The following is a 14,786-nucleotide window of genomic DNA, read 5'->3' on the forward strand; positions in this document are numbered from 1 at the left end:
AGCAATCTGTGCAGCTTCCACAATTTCGCCAGTTCGCTTATATCTACTCTTAGCAACGACTGAGCATTTATCCAAGAAAGGCGCACACTTGCAATCTTTGCAGTGCAAAGCTAGATTGCTGCCGGTATATGTCTTCATGTTGTTATTGTGCTCCCGAAGCCTATCGTTTAGGCACCTACCAGATTGCCCAATATGCTGCTTGCCACAAGAGAGTGGAATATTGTACACAATGCCCTCAGTACACTTAACAAATCTTTTCCAGTGGCGGATAGTACACTGCTGCTTTTGAGAGCGATGTGCGGAGGGCACAGATCTTTTGCGTAGCACACTGAGTTTCTCTGGAGCTGAAAAAAACCGCGCGAACGTTTGCCTTTTTTCCTATTTTCTTGAGATTGTGCGCGAGACAATGGACGTACGGAATGACAGCCACCTTGCTCCCCGTTTCTTCGGTGGTGCTAGGTTCTTTCCGGAGCTTCTTTTTCAGGAGGTTTTCGGCGACTGAACCCACGAAATCTTTAGGGTACCCTGCTTCGAGGAACCTCGCGAGTTGTTCATGAAAGCTAGATGTGGATTGATGGGGGCATGACTTTTCAAAGGTGTTTTCCATGCAGAGGTTAATAATGCCTCGTTTCACGAGTTTAGAATGAGCTGATGTATAAGGTAGAAGCGGTTTGTTGGCACAAGGTGAATAGCACCAGCAAACGTGGTCGTCCATGAATTTAAGCCGAATATCAAGAAACCTTATCTCTGAGTCAGTAGGCATTTCGCTAGTCAATAGTAGCGGGTGAAAACACCCTTGTGCAATGGTCAAAATGTCTGAAGTAACGGCCTCGAGGATCGATGGTGTGCAGTAAACAAGGAAGAGAAAATCATCAACAAATCTAGAGATTCTAACCACACAAGAATTAGCAAGTCACTCCTGGAGGATCCTGTCAAGGTGTGCAAGGTATAGGTTACTACACTGCGCTACTGAATCGCCGTTTCCCTGCACGTGTGCTGCCAGCTTGGTTGCTGACGTGGCCGCCGACTCGAACCGTCGCCTATTGAAAGCTGGCCAGCCTGCATCTGGTCTCATTTTGGCAGCGGCAACCGACACAACTGTGACGTTCTTCACTTTTAAACCCAGGTTGGTGGATACGCCCTTTGTTTTCACGCCAAGTTGTAGTCTGTTGCTGCTGCTACTGCCAAGTGTTTGTGTCCATTGCTGCAATGTTGCCGGATATCGCAAAAGCGCTAAAAGAGTTCAGGCAGGAAATGTGTGACATGAAAAGTACAATCGAGAAGGAACTAAGAAAGGAGTTCAAAGAACTGAAGTTGTCGATCGACTTTTTCAGTGAGCGATTTGATGGAATGGCCAAGCGCTGCACAAAGATTGAGAAAGAAAATGTGTCACTAAAAAAGGAAAACGCCGCTTTGTCTGAGGAGTGCAGTCAGCTTAGAAAACTGGCTATGGACTCAGAGCAAAGGCTTACAAATCTAGAGCAGTACTCGAGGAACCGTAACCTTGAGCTGGTGGAGGGCGAAAGCCTCCCAGCTGTGCTAGAGAAGCTGGGGGACGTCATCCAGGAACCAATCAGCGAGGGTGACATAGACGTTTGCCATCGTGTGCCCAAGAAGGATGGCGGCTGTCCTAATGTTGTTGTGCAATTTCGCACACGTGGAAAGCGCAACGCTGTCCTTGAGAAAGCCCGCAAGAATCAGGTCCTCCATTCAGACCTTGGGTTCACTGGTGATTCTCTGATCTATGTCAATGAGCACTTGTGTATGGCTCTGAAAGAACTGCTCAGCAGGACTGTCGCTCAATAAAAGGACAAGGGGTGGAAATACGCGTGGACAAAAGACGGAAAAATCCTTGCCAGGAAGACGGATACATGGCGTGTGCTTCGCGTAACGTGTATCAAAGATTTAGAAAAGATTCAGTAAGGCTGAAAGACGCCCCTCAGCCACCTTTGCTGTTTGACAGTCATGCCCAGCTGCTTGTTAACGCCATGTGACGTAACAAAACTGCATCGGACAAATAATACTAAAAACAGCACATCCTTTTTTCACCTTAACGCTCGATCTGCCCGGAATACGGAGGACTTTGCTTTCTTCCTTTGGTTTTTCTTTTGATGTCATCATGCTTTCTGAAACTTGGTACCAGTGTGAACATGAAGTTTTTAAGTTGTCAGAGTATGACAGCCATTATCATAACCGTCTTTCTAGTAGAGGAGGCGGTGTGCTGCTCATGGCAAAAAAGGCCTTATCAACAGAAAAAATTGAAAAATACACACAAACAACTCCAGATTTCGAAATCTTGACAGTCATTTCTTCCACAAACATCTTTTCCGTTCTGTACTGCCCACCATCTGGCAGTATACGAAATTTTCTTTCATTTTTGGATAATTTTTTAGAATGGGTTAATTACAACCTTGTATTAGGAGGCGATATTAATATTAATATGCTTCATACCTCAAAAGCTCGATCAGACCTCATCACAATACTCGAAGCCAACACCTGTATTAAGACCATTAACAGGCCCACGCGAATTCATGACGATTCTGAAACATGATTAGACGTATTTTTAACAAATATACACAATGAGAAACATCATTCTGGCACCATTGGCGCCCACATCAGCGATCACTTGCCAATATTTCTCATTACTGACCACAAATTAACACAATCATCATTCCTGGCAACGCGTGACATGACATATCAGGACATTAACCCATTTACTCTGGAACAGTTTCGCAATGAAATATCTCAAATCAGGTGGGAACAAGTCTACAATGAATCGCACCCGGACACTGCTTACGACACTTTTCTGTCATTATTTAAGTCAGCTTATAACAAAACTTTTTCCCGCAAAGCAACAAACAATAAAAAGACTCGTAAACCATGGATAACGAACCATTCTTTAAAACTAATTAAACAAAAGGACGCTCTTTTCAAACGCTTTATTGAAACAAAGGTTCCTGAAGACCTGCGTGCTTTTAAGGCTTTCAGAAACAAAGTGACAAATATTTTAAGACAAAGCAAAAGAAACTACCTTCACAACCTTTTTAACACTGCAGTTATGAAACGCAGTGACGTTGCATGGCGAAGACTTAATACGGTTCTTGGTCGACACGGCCGAAATTCACAGAGCCTAGAAGGCTTGGTGTTAAATGGCACACCATCATCACTGGCTAACGCTTTCAACGAATTCTTCACCACCCTGGTGACTGATTCCCACGATTCACGGAGCGTAAAAAACATTCCTCCCATGACAGCGCGTTTTTGAAACCAACTAACTCTGAAGAAATTTGCGACACGTTTCTCACCTTCAACAACAGCAAATCATGCGACTCGGATGGCTTACAGATGCGCCCCATCAAATACGTCATCGACACTATCAGTCCCATCCTTGAGCACGTGTACAACCTTTCCTTCGCACATGGCATATTCCCTAAAGGCATACAGACAGCAAAAGTGAGCGTTCTTTTCAAAGGCGGCGATAAACATAGCCTAACCAATTACAGACCGATTTCTATTCTTCCAGTTTTTTCAAAGGGATTAGAAAAGTTAATTAACAACAGGATGACTGAATTTTGTGAAAAGCATAACATACTAGCTAAATCTCGGTTCGGATTTAGAAAGGGACTTTCAACTGAATTAGCACTTCTAACTCAAAAAGAACTCATTTTGCATGCAATAGAAAGCAAATTACTAACTCTAGGTGTATTTATTGATTTCTCGAAGGCCTTTGATCGCCTAAATCATACTACATTACTAAAGAAACTTGAAATCTACGGATTTCGAGGGGTATTCCTAAGTTTACTGAAAAGTTATCTCCAGTATCGCCAACAAAGAGTGCACATTAATACTCACATATCTGAAATTAGACAAATTAACAGTGGGGTGCCTCAAGGGCACCCTCGGCCCATTGCTGTTGAATATTTACATTAACGACATAACATCTATTGATGAATCAGCTACGTTTGTTATTTACGCCGATGATACTACCATATTTTTTACTTCGCCTACTCTGGTGGGCTTATTCGACAAATGGAGCGCTGTCAACTCATTAACAATCAACACTAATAAAACCAAAGCTATTCTCATCAGGCCAAAAAATCGGCACGTGTCCGTTACTGGGAATCTAATGATCGGAACATCAGTCATTGACATCGTCCATTCCTTCAAAAGTCTTGGGGTCATATTCGAGGAGCATTGGAATTCACATGTCGACATGGTGGCTAACAAAATTCCCAAAGTAGTTGGAGTACTAACCAAATTACGTTCCTTTTTACCGAGCAGAATAAAATTAGTTATTTATAACTCACTCATCCTTTCGCACATTAGCTATTGTCATCTGATTTGGGGGACTACCACTGCCACTAACATGAACAAGCTATTGTTGCTCCAGAAAAAGTCAGTGTACGTCATTTCGGACTACTCATATGATGCTCATACAGAACCCCTCTTTGAAAATCTGAAAATCCGTCCAGTTCACTTTCTGTGTAATGACACATTACTCAACCGATACTTTAAAACAAGAAACCAAGGAAATAATTTTATTGCAACATTACCGAACCTTATGAGAAATGATAATGTTTATGAAACTGTCACCATGAAATCTGGCACATTCCATCAGTGCGTACCAACTATGGAACTCAGTCATTGCGCGTGAGATTGCCGTCCCTATTGAATATTCGCAACCCATAAAAAAAATTAAGTTAGCTAAAAGCAAACCTAGAAGAAAGTCGGCGTCTTTTCCTACACATTTTAAACTTTCATCAACGTGTCACTTTCTCTTGTTTTTCCTAACGTTCTTATTGCTCGCTTTGTTATCCTGTATTCACCAGTGCTTTCGTGCTGTCGTCCTCTGTTTGTTTTGCTTAGCTATTATCCATGTATCTGCCTTGTATCATTACCGAGAATGTTTTTACTAGTACATTGTGAATTGTTCGTCTTATTAATAACAGAATTGTTCATTTAGTTTTCAGTCATGACTTTTTATGTTCTGAATTACAAATTTGCAACTGACGATGCCAAATATCATTTCTATATGTCTGTACGCACATGAATTGTTAAGGGGCACAGACCCGTCAAGCTGTCTTCTTCAGCTTTTTGTCTGTGCTCCAGACCTCTGTAAAGATGTCGAATAAAGATGAATGAAAGAATGAATGAATGAATGAATGAATGAATGAATGAATGAATGAATGAATGAATGAAAAGTGCGGGGGCCAGGCAGGACCCAATGCATATTCCCTGTTTTTGAATGTACGGAGCGTCTTGAAAATTTATGAAAGTGGAGCGCAGATAAAACAACATTACCCCTTAGGGTAATAATTTCTGAACAAGACACTTGGCAGAAGTCAATAGCTCTGTTTTGCCAAGAAAAACTTCATATTTTGCCTGTCAATGACCCATTTCTTGTAAGAAATTCAGAATAAGTTGTTAATGCTGTGAAATTGTTGTCCGACAAGAGCCTTCTCGGCTTCTCCATTGACGTTAAAGACTTGCATTACTCCTTGCCTCGTGATAACCTACTTACCATAGTTGAAGAATCAATCCTTCATCACGGTGCGGTGTCATTTCAAAATTAATCAGGGCTGTCTGTTGATAGTTTTTTGGAACTGCTGTTGTTTTATCTGCGCTCCACTTTCATAAATTTTCAAGACGCTCCGTACATTCAAAAACGGAATATGCATTGGGTCCTGCCTGGCCCCCGCACATAGTAACCTATACTTTGCACACCTTGACAGGATCCTCCAGGAGTGACTTGCTAATTCTTGTGTGGTTAGAATCTCTAGATTTGTTGATGATTTTCTCTTCCTTGTTTACTGCACACCATCGAACCTCGAGGCCGTTACTTCAGACATTTTGACCATTGTACAAGGGTGTTTTCACCCGCTACTATTGACTAGCCAAATGCCTACTGACTCAGAGATAAGGTTTCTTGATATTCGGCTTAAATTCATGGACGACCACGTTTGCTGGTGCTATCCAGCATGCGTGCTGGATTTCAACAGCTTCTAACTGAGGTTTTGTAACAGTTTGCTCTAATTGCTTCCGTTGACACAAGTGTGCACCATCGTCCCTTGTTCGCCCTTTGATTCTGATTCTAGTGGCTTCGGGCATGATTCAGCACTTCGCCCCTGCGTTCGTTTGCTTTGTTGCTCATTATACCTATAAATGTATGTATTGTTTAATGTTGATATTGACCTGCACTCCATGGGCAAAGAGAAAGCAAACTGCCCCTTTGTATTCCTAGCTTTTATTTTTTTGTGTTTTTGCCCCAAATTGGTGTGAGCACAGATCCGTAATGAAATTGATGGAGACTGCTGAGTGGTCACTCTGATCTAGCAATTGGCAGTGACTGGTACATAAAAAAGGCTTCCGTGTAAAAATTAAGCAGGCAGGGGCTGCGATGATTTGTCAAGGTTTCCTCACATTGTAAACACCGTGTACACAATTTCACTGCGCCCTACTTCATTCAGTAACACGGAGAAGTTTGGTGACAAGTTTGGTTGTTAAGCAATCTTGGTCAGGAACGAGGCGGTCGGTGACAGACTAGAGAGAATCCTGAAGAGGAAGGAGACTGTACAGTTCTCTAAGAAGCATAGCATCCCACACTCACACGGTGGCTTTTATACCCTCTTGTTCCTAGGTGGGGAATGTAGTCACTTGAGTGTCTAATAGGTGCTGTGCGTTTCCATAGAGAACGCAGAGAATCACGGAAAGGTCGTCTGCTAGCTACTTCCAGTTCCAATTTTCTCCCAGGTGCATTGCAGCCACGGTGCTTGCGGCATTTATTCACTCATTTATTTGTAATGCAGCGTTGTTTATTGTACGGCATCATGATAAGATAAGCGCGTGCTGCATATGCACTTGTCGTTAGCGCAGAAACTGAGTTGCGAAACGTAAGTGTTCATGGTTAAAATGCTGCCGTAGAATGTACTTTTGTATGCACTGAGGTCGGTTTCATACGCATTTGAGCGAGTTTAACACGTCAGTCATTAGGTCATTACATCTATTTTCACCACACTGCGAAGTGCTGAAACGTGCACAATTTAGCAAACAGTGTGCTTTCCTCGCAGCATGTAAAGGCTGCCACTGAGCTAGCAAACAATCCATACATGTGCTGTATAGGTGATATTCACAATGGCGTGGTCGTTTGCCGTATTGACGGACCAAGCTGTGAGATCTTCATCCAGTGCTTCATCGGGTGCATATTTGGATGCCAGCTCCAGAGTTGCATTGGGTGCGGAAAGGTGTGTTTTTTTTTTCTGTTTCCATGGAAGGAATGCTAAAACACTGCACTAATGACATTGAATGAGCTCGTGGCGTTGTCGTGCGAGCCATTGTCTTCAGATAGCATTGTTCTGCGGAGCCATAAGACGTGCGGTGTTTTCGCGCGAGACTGCTTCCATTTCTAGCTCTGGCAGGCGTGACTAGAACCTAAAATTTGCACAGTCACTGAAGTTAGCAGGCCCAGGAGCACGAACGTGCAAGTGTGAGAATTTCGAAATGCCGTATCCTTCCCTGGCTGGAGAGGCGCGCCTCCTACCTGAAACAATGTTAGAATTCAGGGACCAACTATCTACCCAGGACATACTCTTGCAGCTTAACAAGGACATAATTGAAGCTGACGAGGGAACAGGAACGAAAGCAATATTGGGTTTAGACCTTGTTAAAGCTTTCGACAACGTCACTCACAAAGCCATTTTGACAAACTTGTCAGAAATCAACCCCGGAGAAAGGACGTACAACTACATCCGATCCTTCCTCACTAACAGAACAGCAGTGATAACGGTCGGAACAATAGAGTCTGCCCCAATCACACTAGGAAGTAAAGGAACGCCACAGGGCTCCGTCCTGTCCCCTTTCCTTTTTAACCTCTCCCTCATCAAAATTCCCCCCAAACTGGCACAAATACCAGACCTACATCACACGTTCTATGCAGATGACATCACGCTTTGGGTAACCAAAGGATGCGAAGGCTACATAGAAGACACACTCGAAGCAACAGTGGACATCATTGAGGCATGCGCATGGGAATCCGGCCTCACTTGTTCTGAGCAAAAATCAGAACTCTTCGTGATCCGTCGTAAACAAAGAGGTAGGCGCACCACGACATCCCCCCCCGCAAATAAACGTCTATGTTAATGGACGATCTGTCAAAGAGGTACAGACCATGAGAATACTGGGGTTGTATTTACAAACAAATGGAAAGAATACTGACACACTCACTAAGCTAAAACGCACGGTAGAAGCGACGGCGCGATTAATCCGCCGCATAGCTAACCGCAGACAAGGGGTGAGGGAAAGAGATTTATGCCGCCTAGTGCAGGCCTTTGCGCTAAGCAGGATACTCTATGCCACCCCTTATCTCAAATTTTCAAAAGCAGAAAAGGACAAATTGGATAGCATGATACGGCAGGCCTATAAGGCTGCGTTAGGACTCCCACTAAATGCCTCAACCGAAAGGCTTATGAGGTTAGGAATACATAACACCTACAATGAACTGAAGGAAGCCCATTTAATGGCTCAAACAACGCGATTAGCCAATTCCAGAACTGGCAGGAGTATTCTTACCAGGCTCGGAATTAACTTTCAACCTACGAATAAAGATGCTAAAGTAGACTTACCCCGCGACTATAGGCCGGCCCTACTAATCAAACCACTCCCCAAAAACATGCACCCCTTACACCATGAGGGTAGAAGACAAGCACGAGCCAAAGCCTTACATAAGAAATACAGACAGTGCGCTGCAACACTTTATGTAGATGCGGCAGAATACAAAAATACCAATGCCTTTGCAATTGTGGTTGTGAACGAGAATGGTGACCACATCGTCTCGGCGACAATCAAAACGAAATCCTCTGAAACGGCAGAAGAGGCGGCTATAGCCCTCGCCCTAGCACATACCCAAGGGAGCATCATCCTCAGCGATTCCAAAATGGGTATCAATAATTTCGCTAAAGGGCGAATTACAAACACCTCCCTTAGAATCCTTAACGCAACCAAATTCTCACCAAATTATTCCGAATTGATATGGGTCCCAGCCCATTCGGGGAATCCGGGGAACGAGGCAGCCCACAATAAAGCCCGAGGTTTCGTCGACCGGGCAGTGGATGAGTCTGGCTCCCTGAATTTCACGAGGGACTCAATGATCACATATCATGATCTCACCAATCATTTTAAATTAGAGAGGAGAATTTTCCCCCTCCAGACAAAAGACTTACTAAAGAACAAGAGGTTACGTGGCGTCGTCTACAGACGAGATCGATACGCCCGCCATCACTCCTCGCGCACATTTATCCAGATCTTTACAACCCAAACTGTGGCCAACGTGCTACCTACGATCACATCCTGTGGGACTGCAAAATAGAGCCACCTCCGGGTGATCTAGTTACAGCTCCTTCTCGGTGGGAGACCGTGCTGGCTAGCTCTGACCCCAGAACGCAAGTTTTGGCAGTGGAGTGGGCTGACAAAGTACTCTCGACCACTTAACGCGGCCTCTTCCCGGCGAATAAAATGTTTTACAATCAATCAATCGGAGAGGCGCGCCGTGAGCCGCTCGAGAGCGCTGCCCTCTCCCGTCGCAAGCGCGCACCCCCGAAGCGGTCGCTGATTGACCGAAAGTGGCAAGTGCGCCGAGATCCGGCCAGAGAGCAGTGCTGCCAACCCTAGGGATTTTTCCCTGTATTTAAAGAATTTGGACGCTGCTTAGGGGAAAGCGGATTTTTTGTATAATCGAGGGAAATTTCATTTGCTCGGAGAGTTCTTTTTTTTCTCTCTCAAATTGGGAAGACAGTACAGTTTTCATTGTTTTTTCTCTACAACTGACGGAGGCCCGCACAGTACCGCCGCGCGCTCGAGCGAAGCCTTTTTCACATGCAAGTGCAAACGCTTTGTTGCTGCGGCGCAAAAGCTGTTTAGAGCCACCGCTGCGGCGTGCGGCGATGTTATCGCTTGCATGCATGTGAACCAGCCTTTACGCGGATTTAATCGGACGTGTATGGTCCCTGGCATCAGCTGCTGTGATCTGGCGCGCCGCTTGCCTTCCCTCAGCACACGCGCCCCTTCCTCATGCTAGCTTACTGAAGAGGAAGAAATGGGCTTGGGCAGGGCATATAATGCGGAGGCAGGATAACCGCTGGACCTTAACGAAGTGGATTCCAAGAGAAAGCAAGCATAGCTTAAGGGGCGGCAGAAAGGTAGATGGGCGGATGAGATGGCCGCAACGATGCCCTGCAGTGGGCGTAATCATGGTGACGCACGACGTGAAATTCCTATTTAGTAAGCATATCTGCATGCTTATTTTGATGACTACAACAGAACAAGGGCGCCATTTTTTAATGCATGGGCTTCATAAATAAAATAAAAGAAATAAAAATTAGAAAATGTAAAAAATAAGAAAAGAAACAAAAATAATATGAAAAATAGTAAAGTACGCGAGGATAGGATAGGATAAACTTTATTTGCTCTATTTTACAAGTTATTACGGTCGACAGTGGTCGGCGCCCCTATTCCAGGGCACCGCCCACGAAACATAAAACGTCTTCCGAACGTCTCGGAACAGCTTCAAATGACTACAAACGTCTTGCGCTGTGTTCAAACCTCTCATAGATGTCGACAAGAAGTTTCCTCTGCGACGTCTCTTAAACATCTGCAGTCAGACGTTTGCTGTGAAACTTCTGTGAAACATCTGTAGTCAGATGTTTTCTAGACTTGCTTCTAACATGTGCCGGAACTTGAGACCACGTCAAGGAGATGCGCCAGCAATCAGCAGAGAGTTGCCACCGTGGATTAAACATGCTGTAAATCACGGCACATAAATTAGATGGCTCTCCTGCTTGACGTTTCGAAGAGCAGGCGCGCCGGTGCAAAGACCGCTCTTTGTTCGAACACAGAAAGCGCGTTTTCTCCTACGGAGTCCGAATCACGTTCCACATCGAGTGCAGCTAACCCGCCACTCGTAAGGCTGGATTTAGGTAATATATAATGGCCCTGAAAGCCGACGGTACGCTTGTGACGGAACAGCGCAAAACACCGGGACAAGAGACAAGCGCTGACTTACAACTGGTTTTTATTTCGAAGAAACACTGCTTCTTATACCTTCTTCCCCCTCAAAAAAACACAACAAATTCGTCACAACCATATCGTTCAAGCGTCCAAAAGACACAAGATAAATAATCACAGAGATTTATAATCACATTTTTAACATTTCAAATTCTTTCTTAGTCAAAGCAACAGACGGCGCGCTGACACAATCGTCGCGCAGACTCGCTATTGAAGCTGCCTCGATTATTTCCCTGACTAACTGGTCTTTAATTGTGATTAGCCAAAGCTTTGCATTTCTGGAAAACAGGTGCACAACTTGTTGAAGGGCAATCTCTGCAATGAATTCCCAGGTTCCGGCAAGCTTGCTCGAAATTAGTTTTGTGTTCTAGTAGCCTTTCGTTCATGCACCTACCAGTCTGCCCTATGTATTGTTTACCACATGCCACTGGCAACGAATAAACAACACACGAAACACAAAACGTCTTACGAACGTCTCGGAACAGCTTCAAATGACTACAAACGTCTTGCGCTGTGTTCAAACGTCTCATAGATGTCGACAAGAAGTTTCCTCTGCGACGTCTCTTAAACATCTGCAGTCAGACGTTTGCTGTGAAACTTCTGTGAAACATCTGTAGTCAGATGTTTTCTATACTTGATTCTAACACGTGGAACTTGAGACCACGTCAAGGAGATGCGCCAGCAATCAGCAGAGAGTTGCCACCGTGGATTAAACATGCTGTAAATCACTGCACATAAATTAGATGGCTCTCCTGCTTGACGTTTCGAAGAGCAGGCGCGCCGGTGCAAAGACCGCTCTTTGTATTCGAACACAGAAAGCGCGTTTTCTTCTACGGAGCCCGAATCACGTTTCACATCGAATGCAGCTAACCCGCCACTCGTAAGACTGGATTTACGTAACATATAATGGCCCTGAAAGCCGACGGTAGTTACGCGAGTGAAAAAATTTGCTGCATGTTGCGAACGCCTCTGTTACGCCTCGGCTAGCTGGCGGCAGCATGCGGATTGACAGGCGCAGCGCACGCTGCCTTTGCCGCCTTCCCGCCGCCTTCGCCGAGCTCGCTCGCGCGGTTTATCGCGCAGATCACCCGCGCGCTATCTTTTCGTGGCGGCGTATCTTGGAGGCTATCTTTCTTGAGTCACGCCGCAGCTTGCTGCTTAGTGTCGCTCCGCACGGTGGCGATGCAGGATAGTTTGCCAAAGTGGTTTAAAGCAGAAAAAAATGGAAGCTGCAAGTGCTTAGTTTTACATGAAAGTATTAGATTCAATTTGTTTTTTGGTTTTTTGATGATTTGTTTATTTTTACGTTTAGAAATTTAGTACTTCATTTGGCGTTGCAGAGGCTAGCGATAGCTACGCGCGCGAAGCGGATGCTACGCACGTTGTACGTTTCGCTGCGCACTTTTTTCCGCGCTGGTTGGCACGCCGCTGCAGTTTGCATTTTCCCCTTTTTCTGCGGTATCGTTTACTACCAGTGTTGCACTGAGATGTGAGCCTGGTTTTCCGCAGAAGTAAGTAACCTTCCATTTCTCCTCTGTGGTGAAAGCGTCGGCTTTGCCGGCTAAGCCACTAACGCGCCTGATTTAACCTTTGGTTTACAAAGCACAAAACAGTATCAGCCAGTGTTTTACATACCAAAGTGCAGCGTTGAATATATTAAAACAGGGCATTTGCATGTATTTGAGCTTTTGTTAAGTGGATACAGCTAGGCTGCTCTCGCATGCGAGTTGCTTTCTTTACCAAGGCGGTGACAAGGTGAACGTGACAAAGCTTCAAACCAACCAGCTTTGTTTAAGCGTACGTTGATAAGGCGCGAATTTTTTCCTACACGGTTTTATTCTTGCCAAGGACTCTCATCTGGCCACCTGTGTGCTCCAATTCTCCTTGCTGTGATTGCCTTCAGTGAAACTCACGTTAAAAAGGCGTTGGTTATCTTAATTACTGCGTCAAGCTTTTATTTCATTGCGATTGAGAGCCCCGGCACAAAGGTAGTTTACTCAGTGGTGCTGCTCTGTATGTGTGCAGGCTGTTTGACAGTGCAGTGAAGTACTACGGCTCTTTGCAGGCATGGCAGCTTTTATTTTTTGGAAAACCATTGCACCGTGCACAGCTGGCGTTGTCCCTACTTCACTGTGTACATTTCGTTTTGAGTACAGGCTGTTCAACAGTGGTTTTCAGAGGACCTCCTTGCCTGCTCAACTTCTCAAGTTTTGGTAAGCACACTTTGCAGCTGACACCTTTTCTTTCACTTCATGATTTCTTGTATAGGTCTAGGCTCTTTGCTAATGTTCATTCCACAAGCCCCATTATTTGTTTGTCCTTTAGAACTCCAACTGTTGGCCGGAGGAGCAAGGACCTGGTCTAGTTTCACGCAAATTAATAGCAGCACCTTGTACTTGGTTGTTCAGACGACTTGGCCTGGAGATTGTTTCAGTTCTGAGGTGGGAACCTGGACTAATGCTTCTTGTGCAGTGGTGTAAGTAATCTCTTGCCCACTGTTTGAGCTTCATCGTACAGATTAGAAAGGGCTTCTTTGGCAATGCAGTGTTAGGAACCTTATACACATGCACTTTTATTTGTCTTATCTTTCAGATGTGCCCTGTGTGGCTGTCAAGTTAAGGTCCAAGATTTAACACATCTCTGGTGTATACTGAAGTGATGCAGGCATTACCAGGACAGCAGCATCTCTGCTATGTTTTCATGCGACGGTGCAAGATGTCAAACATCAACCACTTTTGATTCAGCCACATCTTGCAGGTAAGAGAAAGCCTGTTTGCAAGATGCAGCTTAGGAGGTTCTATGAGTATAGTGTGCATCACAGTAAGGCAGTGCACTTGCTATTGACTGCTTGGCTTTCAGTGTACGTGCACGCTGTTCGAATTTTGCTTCTGTTAAAGGCCTCCACAGTGATTGACTTCTTGAGTTTATGGTGAGCCGTAGCACTCTGCTGAAATGCCGCTTGCAATGACATCATATGCATATATGTTTTTGGTTAGCTTATTTTATTGCCTGTGCTGTCACTCCTTGCCATTTTCTGGTCTTATTTGCTTCCGACTCCTCATTGGCCATTCTACATGCACCTGACTGACTGCTTTTGGTTACTCTAATATTTTTCACTTCTGCAGGCTGCTGAACAGAGCTGGATTTGACTTCCCCTTGTTACCGTCTAGTGGGCATCCTCCTTGCAAGAAAAGCGATGTTTGGAACACCTATAGCGAGCTCTTCATTGCCATCCACATCACAGCAACTTGATCATCAACGCATCCGTTGTGAACAAGGCCTGGGGCCAAATGAATTTTTGATTTAACAATTGGTTGCTGCTCGACACTTTCCCACCATCCAAGTGCTTACCATTGTAATGTCAGCCAAACCAGTGAAGCTACCTCCTCCATGGCTTCTAACATTAATTTCCTGGTCCCTTTCTTTTATTGTGTGGTAGTATGCACTGGATTCAATAAAGAGTAACGCAGTGACTGGAAAGTGTGCTAGCACATGCATTTATGGCTCATTACTACAGCCATACATCCCTTGTAATGTGGGCTTATTGTTCGGGTCATTGCAAATCAGCTTTGAGTTCATTTTTGAGTGTATACCAGAAAAATGAACTGTAAAATTTTTAAAGATTTAGAGGGTTTAAAGGCAGCACTAAAAATCAGTCTTGAAATGCTTAAGTTATTACAGGCACCCATTTCGGAAAAAAAAAGGAACGTCTAAAAAAATTCTAAAAAAGT

General features: G+C 44.5%; 1 long non-coding RNA gene across 2 annotated transcripts; it reads left to right on the plus strand.

Annotated features, from left to right (window-relative positions):
* Positions 1-12,402: 12,402 nt before the first annotated feature.
* LOC149337854 (uncharacterized) lies at positions 12,403-14,528 on the plus strand. Of its 2 annotated transcripts, XR_016284439.1 has the most exons (5): positions 12,403-12,566; positions 13,121-13,268; positions 13,381-13,531; positions 13,648-13,812; positions 14,181-14,528. It is a non-coding gene; the product is annotated as an uncharacterized LOC149337854 (long non-coding RNA). The 2 variants fall into 2 exon arrangements; XR_016284438.1 differs by having other exon boundaries at positions 12,406-13,268.
* The last annotated feature ends 258 nt before the right edge of the window (positions 14,529-14,786 follow it).

This window comes from Amblyomma mixtum, chromosome 7 (assembly GCF_055824585.1).
Source record: "Amblyomma mixtum isolate Tamu chromosome 7, ASM5582458v1, whole genome shotgun sequence".
Lineage (NCBI taxonomy): Eukaryota > Metazoa > Arthropoda > Arachnida > Ixodida > Ixodidae > Amblyomma > Amblyomma mixtum.